The following is a 9,247-nucleotide window of genomic DNA, read 5'->3' on the forward strand; positions in this document are numbered from 1 at the left end:
AAGGACTGGCCAGATCAAATAATGGTAAAGGATGTATAATAATCAATTTTCATACACTGCTGACGGCAATGTAAAATAGTACAACTACATTGGAAAACAGTTTGACAGTTTCTTAAAAACTTTGACATATACCAATAGTATGATCCAGCCATTCTATTAAGAAGTAATTAATTACTGAAAGGAAATAAAATCATATGTCCACAAAAATACTTGCACATGAATGTTAATCACAGTTTCACCTGTAATAGCCCAAAACTGGAATCAACCATATAATCAACAGATGAGTGGATAAATAATTTGTGATATATCCATACAATGAAATACTACTTAGCAATAAAAAGCAGTAAACTATTAATACATGCAACAACACAGATGCAAACAATTTAAAAAAAAAGAGCCATGCGAATAACCTGTAGTGACAAAAGATAATCAGTTGCTGCTTGGAGAGGGGCCTGGAGGGAGGGGTTGACAGAAGCCCAAGGAAACTTTGGAGGTAACAGATATATTCATAATCTTAACTGCAGTGATAAGTTTCATGAGTACATACTCATGTCAAAATTGCATACTTTAAGTATATGAAACTTGTTGAATGTCAATGACACCTCAAGGTTTTTTTAAAAATATAACTGAAAAGTTGAGAATACACACATTATAATTAAAATGTGATTTTAAACAAAGGAAAAACCCAATAACTTGATTTATCAATCGTTCCCTTCTACCTCATTCTATTAGCTTCTTAGTTTCATCACTTGTTTATCCACAAGCACTGAAGGCATTGATGCCAAAGGCTAGAAGAGGTCAGGTCAATCTAGACAGACCCAACAAGCACTAGCATAAAAGAATTGCAGGCGTACAACTGCAGTCACAGTTATACATTCTTCCAAAAAAGACAACCTGCATTTTTGCTTCTAGGTTTTTTACTTGGCATGTTGTCAGTTCAGTTCAGTTGCTCAGTTGTGTCTAACTCTTTGCAAACCCGTGAACCACAGCATGCCAGGCTTCCCTGTCCATCACCAACTCCCGGAGTCTACCCAAACCCATGTCCATTGAGTCGGTGATGCCATCCAACCATCTCACCCTCTGTTGTCCCCTTCTCCTCCTGCCCTCAATCTTTCCCAGCATCAGGGTCTTTTCAAATGAGTCAGCTCTTCGCATCAGGTGGCCAAAGTACTGGAGTTTCACCTTCAACATGAGTCCTCCCAATGAACACTCAGGACTGATCTTTAGGATGGACTGGTTGGATCTCCTTGCAGTCCAAGGGACTCCCAAAAGTCTTCTCTAACACCACAGCTGAAAAGCATCAATTCTTTGGCACTCAGCTTTCTTGACAGTCCAATTCTCACATCCATACATGACCACTGGAAAAACCATAGCCTTGACTAGATGGGCCTTTGTTGACAAAGTAATGTCTCTGGCATGTTGTAGTGACTCTTTAATCTTCTTTCCTTAAAACCCTTGCAGGACTGTGTCCATTAATCCCAAATTATTGTATCATGATCCTACCCAAACTTAACCAAGCCCCCTTCCCCATGGAAAGTTCTGCCTTAGACCAATCTCCAAAACTTCAGTAAATATCCAAACTCCACCCTTTGCCCTCTGATAGGTTACTAAGACTCTGTCAAGGTAAAGCTCTTCCTTACTGTGCAAGCAATAAACAGAAAGTTTTGATGATAATTCAGGAAGCCAGTATTCAACATTATTGATTATGTATTTCCTCTTCTGAGTTATTTTAGTAACCTTTTCCCATTCATTTTTAATGTGCGGCTTTGACTTATAGTTTAAAAACATTTTGGAGCTATTCTTTGCTCTATATGATGTCAGTATTTTCTCACTTTCCTTTTAGGTTTGGGGATTTTCTGTTGCACAGAAAATTTAAGCTTTCAATTGTTTAAAATTATTAACCATTCCTTAAAAATAAATAAATAAATGAAGCGGTACAGCTTCTGGTGCCATACTGCCTGGTTGCAAATCTCTGCTGCTTACTAGCTGAAGACCCTTGTTTATCACTTAAGTCTCTGGGAACCTGGTTTCCTCATCTGTCTCCCCACAGGAATGCAAGTTCCACAAAGGATACATTTTTGATCGTTTTGTTAATTGCTGTAGCTCTGGGAACAGTGCCTGACACACAGCGCTCAATAAATATTTGTTAAATGAATGAATCTACAAAGCCAGACCAATAATCTTATTTGCCTCATAAGGTTGTTATAAGAACAAACTAATCCTTGTAAATTTTGGTCTAGAACAATGCCTGGCACACAGTAAGAGTGCAAGAAATGTCAGCTCCCCCACCCCCAATACCAGAATCCCGCCTCTTTGTGAAGTCTTACCTGAATACCCCTCTCCTCCATCTTCCCTTCTCCCCTGTCCACTCCCGCCAGATGTGCATCTCTGTTCCTCTTTACTAGCACCCACATGTCACGACACAGATAATCAACATGGTGTGATCACTGACCTAGAGCCAGACATCCTGGAATGTGAAGTCAAGTGGGCCTTAGAAAGCATCACTACGAACAAAGCTAGTGGAGGTGATGGAATTCCAGTTGAGCTATTTCAAATCCTGAAAGATGATCCTGTAAAAGTGCTGCACTCAATATGCCAGCAAATTTGGAAAACTCAGCAGTGGCCACAGCACTGGAAAAGGTCAGTTTTCATTCCAATCCCAAAGAAAGGCAATGCCAAAGAATGCTCAAACTACCACACAATTGCACTCATCTCACACGTAGTAAAGTAATGCTCAAAATTCTCCAAGCCAGGCTTCAGCAATATGTGAACCGTGAACTTCCGGATGTTCAAGCTGGTTTTAGAGAAGGCAGAGGAACCAGAGATCAAATTGCCAACATCCGCTGGATCATGGAAAAAGCAAGAGAGTTCCAGAAAAACATCTATTTCTGCTTTATTGACTATGCCAAAGCCTTTGACTGTGTGGATCACAATAAACTGTGGAAAATTCTGAAAGAGATGGGAATACTAGACCACCTGATCTGCCTCTTGAGAAATCTGTATGCAGGTCAGGAAGCAACAGTTAGAACTGGACATGGAACAACAGACTGGTTCCAAATAGGAAAAGGAGTACGTCAAGGTTGTGTATTGTCACCCTGCTTATTTAACTTCTACGCAGAGTACATCATGAGAAACGCTGGACTGGAAGAAACACAAGCTGGAATCAAGATTGCCGGGAGAAATATCAATAACCTCCCGTGGTGGTTATATCTGCCTTAAGGGTGGTACAGATGACACCACCCTTATGGCAGAAAGTGAAGAGGAACTCAAAAGCCTCTTGATGAAAGTGAAAGTGGAGAGTGAAAAAGTTGGCTTAAAGCTCAACATTCAGAAAACGAAGATCATGGCATCTGGTCCCATCACTTCATGGGAAATAGATGGGGAAACAGTGGAAACAGTGTCAGACTTTATTTTTCTGGGCTCCAAAATCACCGCAGATGGTGACTGCAGCCACAAAATTAAAAGACGCTTACTCCTTGGAAGGAAAGTTATGACCAACCTAGATAGCATATTCAAAAGCAAAGACATTACTTTGCCAACAAAGGTCTGTCTAGTCAAGGCTATGGTTTTTCCTGTGGTCGTGTATGGATGTGAGAGTTGGACTGTGAAGAAGGCTGAGCACCGAAGAATTGATGCTTTTGAACTGTGGTGTTGGAGAAGACTCTTGAGAGTCCCTTGGACTGCAAGGAGATCCAACCAGTCCATTCTGAAGGAGATCAGCCCTGGGATTTCTTTGGAGGGAATGATGCTAAAGCTGAAACTCCAGTACTTTGGCCACCTCATGCGAAGAGCTGACTCATTGGAAAAGACTCTGATGCTGGGAGGGATTGGGGGCAGGAGGAGAAGGGGATGACAGAGGATGAGATGGCTGGATGGCACCATTGACTCGATGGACGTGAGTCTGAGTGAACTCCGGGAGTTGGTGATGGACAGGGAGGCCTGGCGTGCTGTGATTCATGGAGTCGCAAAGAGTCGGACATGACTGAGCGACTGAACTGTACTGAACTGAATATGTCACTTGGAGTTCTTGACCTTTGGGCAGCTGTAAGCCCCTCTGAGAATCCAAGGACCGCTATAAACACTCACCCTAGAAAAATACACCTATGCACAAGCTACTTTTCAGTACAATTTCAAGGAGCTCATAGAATCTAAATTCCTGAATTAAGTAGACCTTAATGTCAAAACTCCGTACTGCTTAGTAGCAACAAAGCTTAACAGGTCACAGGAAATTTCTCAGAGCAGATCTTAAGGGTCAAAGTACAAACTGAGCATCAAGAGCAGAGCTCCTCTGGGTTGCAAATTTCTTTCTCCTTTTGAAGAGATGAGAATTATTCCTTCCTGACTGTCCTTTCAGCACTGACCCTTCACCCTAACCGGACAGGGAAAGGCTGTGGGGTACGAGGGGCCGGGAGGAAGGGGGTTCTTAATGAAAGCAGGGGGCTTCAACAGATTCCAAGATGAGCTGCAAACTTCCTAAATTTCGGCCACCCAGTCTCCCGGTTGGTAGTCAACAAATTCTCACCAACATAATGACCCGAGTTCCAGTCTTCTCAAGCAGGAAAGAGGGGTAAAACGGAAGACTGTCTTACTGCCCTCTCGGGAAAAGAGGCAGACTGGGCAGTATGCAAGTGAAGAGCCCTGGACCCTGCGACTACCCGCGTAACTTCTATCAATTCTGTAAACTTCCTAAGCCTCCGTTTTGCCCTAAGAATGGGAATTAGCAGAATGAACCTCGTACTTTGGTTGTGAGGTAACTAAACCACCGACACACTATCTTGCACCTGGAAGCTCCCAATAATCATGAGCTGTTTTTTTATTAACATTAAATAACAACCGGAAGGAAGGACGTTGCCTGCTTACCAACCTTGTGGGCCTGGAGTCGGCTCAGGCAGGAGAGCGGAGCGCAGAGCGCTGGCCTGGGCGGGGCCTGGGCGGGGCCTGCGCCACCTCCCGGCCTTCCCCAGCCACAGGCCCGCCTACTTCTACACTTTCGCCCCCCTTCCAGGGAGGCGGCCCCTTACCTTGTCGGTGTTCTGGGAACTCCCTAGACAGAAATGCGCAGATCCTCAAGGGGTTCCCTGCCTCCCCCTCCTTTTAGCCACGGGCTGAGACTTCCTCATCTACGGATGGTTCTGTCAGAGTCAAAAATTACTGGACTCCGAGAAAGATGAAGGCCAGCCTTTTATTTTGATTAGAAACAATCCCGGAGGGGAGAATGGATACATGTATATGTAAGGCTGATTTCCTTTGGTGTTCACCTGAAACTATCACAACACTGTTAACCAGCTTATACCCCAATACAAAATAAAAGGTTAAAAAGAAAGAAACAGTCCCAGAGGTGACGTGATTTGCCCAAAGTCGGCAACTTCCTGAAATTAGAAACCAATCGGAAGACTTCCATGTGGGTGTTCTTTCCGCTGTTATCAGGTTACCTCAGAGCCTTAGGATCTGCTTTTGAAAAGGAATTGAAGAGGTCGGTTAGGGAAAGCCACTGAAGGAAAAAATATTCGGATTTGGTAACTGCTTATGGCAGGGGTTGAAAGAGGGGGAGTGATACAGTGTGTAATCGGCTTCCCCCCAAAAAACACAATGTAAACAATTTTAGAATTGTTTTAGATCATGAATTTTAGTTGAGTGTATCTTCGGGCGGGGGCGGGGCGGGGGGGACTTAACCTGTTTTGTTTACCCAGCCAAGTGCCTAATGCAGAGTACCTAGTAAACGTTTGCCACCTGAATGACCGCGTGGCTGGGCGCGCCCCATCCACCATCGAGGTGCTGGAGGGTTTGTGGAGCCAAGCCCCACCTGGGAGGCACGTACGTCTTTCTTTTCCAGTTTTTCTCAGTTATGGCTTTGCCCTGAATATTCTTTGTTCTTAAATCCTTGACTGCATCTCTTGATTATTTCCTTAGGATATTTTCCTAGATGTGGGATTACTGTGAAGGGTATGCACACATTTAAGGCTCTAGATTCAGAACCCCTCCAGCGGTGCAAGAATTAGTCAGCTTCCCAGCGAGCTGGCTCTAACTAGGTATTAACAAGCTTCATTTTATTTATTTACTGCCATCTTGATAAAACAAAAGTATTTTATTTGCCTTTCTTTGTGGACTAATAAGATTGAGATTTAAGTAATTTTAAAGAAATACTATAAGGAGGCCAGAGAAATCCTTGTGTGCGGTGGGAGACCAGTGAAATTAGGCACCTTCTGCCCCAAGAGGGGAAACCTAAGGGCAACCATTGTTTGGAGCAATTTGACCTGAAGATGTAAACATCTGAGCCTTCCTAGAGAGGCTCCCCCTGGGCCAGGGAGGGGAGCTGTGATTAACGCCTTTCCCTCTGCTACTTTCATTTCCTGATGAGTTAATATTTTAAAACTAATGAAAAACCAGTATACGTGTCTTTAAGGACAGCAAGAGAAGGTAGAAGTGAGAAAACTATTTGAAGTTAAAGTCCTGGAGAAAGGGGAGGGGTGAGTTGGTGAACTGTGAAACATGTTTCCACAAGATAGGAGGTAAGTCCTTGGGGGCCTGCTGCCAGTCTGGAGGGGCCCAAGGTGGGGTCTAGAGAGTTTGTATGTGAAAGGCTGCTCTTTGGTTGTGGAACTTATGAGGACAGGGGTCCCCAAAGGACCTGGAAGGGGCTTTTAATGCACTTTGGAGGCTCACAGTTAAATCTCCAGGGACAAAGGAAAGCAGTAAGGAAGTGGAGGGAACCATGCAGCCCAGACTGCTCTCAGAGTGCTGAGAAGGGAGCTTGTGGTTTTCCCAGAGAAGAGGCAACCATGAGCTGGGGAGCTTTTCTTGGTTTATGAAACAATGAGGACTTCCCACCCTGCTAGAGCCAGGAACCAGCCCCAGCTCTTCTGAGGTCCACTGGGTTCTTTTACAAACCATACGGAGGAGGAGAACTATTTTACAAATGTTTACAGGCAGTTTTATTTACTAAACTAGCTCTCATTTACTCTCAACTAAATTTATAGTCTTAATTGCCATCATTACCATTTTTCTTGATAATAAACATACAAGATGTGTTTTATAGTTGGTGGGTTTTTTTTTAATTAGCTTTGTGGGGGAGTTTATTTTCTTGATTGCTTTAAATTTCCTATTAAAGTCTTAAATTTAACAATCAGCTTCTTGCAGTTCAGCAATCTACGAATTTTTCTGTCACTTTAATTCTTCTGAAAGAGCTTAAGCCAAGTATGAACCAGTAGTTCTTAGAGGTTTAAATGAGTGATTTCAAAATCTTGTTACACTTCAAAATCATTTAGCTACTTTTAGAAAAAAAATTACAGTTGCCCCTGCCTCCTTTTTGAGAGACTAATTTTATAGGGTTGGGACCTCCCCTGGAACTGTTTTTTTTGTTGTTTTTAAGCCTCCTTGGCCATCTTTTGGGATTCCCTGGTGGCTCAGACGGTAAAGCATCTGCCCACAATGCGGGAGACCCGGGTTCAATCCCTGGGTCAGGAAGATCCCCTGGAGAAGGAAATGGCAACCCACTCCAGTACTCTTGCCTAGAAAACTCCATGGATGGAGGAGCCTGGTGGGCTACAGTCCATGGGGTCGCAAAGAGTCGGACACGACTGAGCGACTTCACTTGTGACTTTTGTGGTGATCTTTTAGGGAACTGATGCCTAAATGTTTATCTATTTTGTTTGTCTTTTAAAATGGGATTTTGAAATGGCAGCTTTAACTTCTAAAATATTAAATCACTTTGCATTTCTGGAGAACATTCCTTTTCACCTCCCTCCCCACTTGGCCCAGGCTTCAGCTCTCCAGGCTCTGCAGTCCTTGCTTGACACTTACTGCCCTGTGTTCTCTCTGGTTCCTATGGCTCCTGGTTTTCCTTCCTGGCAGCATATTTAGGGTTTTCTGTTGTTCACTGGCCTGTCTTCTTGTACTGTCTTTCAAAGCACTGTTGCTGCTCAAGGTGTCCTGGAAACTCTGGTGGGCATATTATCCACTCCCACGATCGATCATTGATCGCCATTGGGTGCTTACTGTTCTCTAATTTGCATCTCTCACTCTTTCTGTGGGAAGCCCTCCAGATGCCCATGTCAGCTGCCTAGAGAGCACCTACTCTCGGATGTCCCGCAAAGCACCTCACACTCCCTGTTTTTCAAATATTGAGCTCCTCACCATGTTTGTCCCCTGTGTTTCATATCTCAGAGAAAGGCTCTCCCAAATTATTCAAGGAGGAACCTGGGGATACCAGAAACTCTGCTGAACTTGCATACAAGGTGGCAACAGTCAGTCTCTCGGCCTCACGAATTCCAGCTCCTTCGTATCTCTAGACTCTATTTTGTCCCTTCAGTCACTCCCTAGACCAAAATTCCCCAATGGCCTGCCTCATTCTCTCCACAACAGTGTTATCAATTTTAGTCTCCAGCTTTAAGTTCTCCATCCTCCCAGGATAAAGTTCACCTTCACAAATTTGGGTTCAAAGGTTACACACCCTCTGGGCCCTGCTGGTCTCTACCACACTCTCCTCCCAAGGAAGGCACTTTCCCCACAGCCACACTGAGTTACAGCTGCAGCCCACCCTACCAGCCACTGCCCACCCCCTCCTCTTCACCTAGTCAATTTCTCTTCACTCTTCAGGTTCCAGCTGAGACACTGACAGAGAGCCTTTGAGATGGCTTCCTGCTATTCATGCCTTTGAGTGTGAGCTGGACTTCCTGATGTGATTCTGGAGAAGAGAAGATGGCCAAAGTGACAGGCTGCTCCTTTCAGGCACCCTCCCCCACCTTACCTGCTCTGTAGGAAGCTAGTTGCCCTGTTGAAATGCCCTGTGACGGAGGGGAGGGCTCCCGCCAACAACCTGTGAGGAACTGACTCCTGTCAGTAACCGCGAGTGAGCTCAGAACTGGGTTCTCCACCAGTTGAGCCTTCAGCTGAGAGGACGGCCTTGGCCAATGGCAGTAGTGCCCCGCCCCGCCATGAAAGGCCTTCAGCCTGGGGGCACCTGGCTAAGCCACACCTGGATTCCTGACCCCAAGAAACTGAGATAATAAATGAAAGGCCTTCAGCGTGGGGGCACCTGGCTCAGCCACACCTGGATTCCTGACCTGAAGCAGCTCTGCTTTTGTTAATTTATTACAGAGACACAGATAACCAGTACCACCTCTGGACCCCTGCCCTTCCTCCACACCAACTTCAGGGTCCTTCTGAGTTCCAGTTTCCACCTGTCATGATCAGAACTTAGCGTTAGTAATAGAATTAGGATTTGTCCTGATCTCTGCCTCCAAACTGC

At 44.6% G+C, this 9,247-nt stretch overlaps 1 long non-coding RNA gene across 1 annotated transcript; it reads left to right on the forward strand.

Annotated features, from left to right (window-relative positions):
* Positions 1 to 5,944: 5,944 nt before the first annotated feature.
* On the forward strand, positions 5,945 to 9,042 carry LOC112446729 (uncharacterized). Its single transcript, XR_009494610.1, has 2 exons — positions 5,945 to 6,029; positions 8,596 to 9,042. It is a non-coding gene; the product is annotated as an uncharacterized lncRNA (long non-coding RNA).
* Positions 9,043 to 9,247: the final 205 nt, after the last annotated feature.

The sequence above is a fragment of the Bos taurus genome, chromosome 5 (genome assembly GCF_002263795.3).
Source record: "Bos taurus isolate L1 Dominette 01449 registration number 42190680 breed Hereford chromosome 5, ARS-UCD2.0, whole genome shotgun sequence".
NCBI classification, from domain to species: Eukaryota; Metazoa; Chordata; class Mammalia; order Artiodactyla; family Bovidae; genus Bos; species Bos taurus.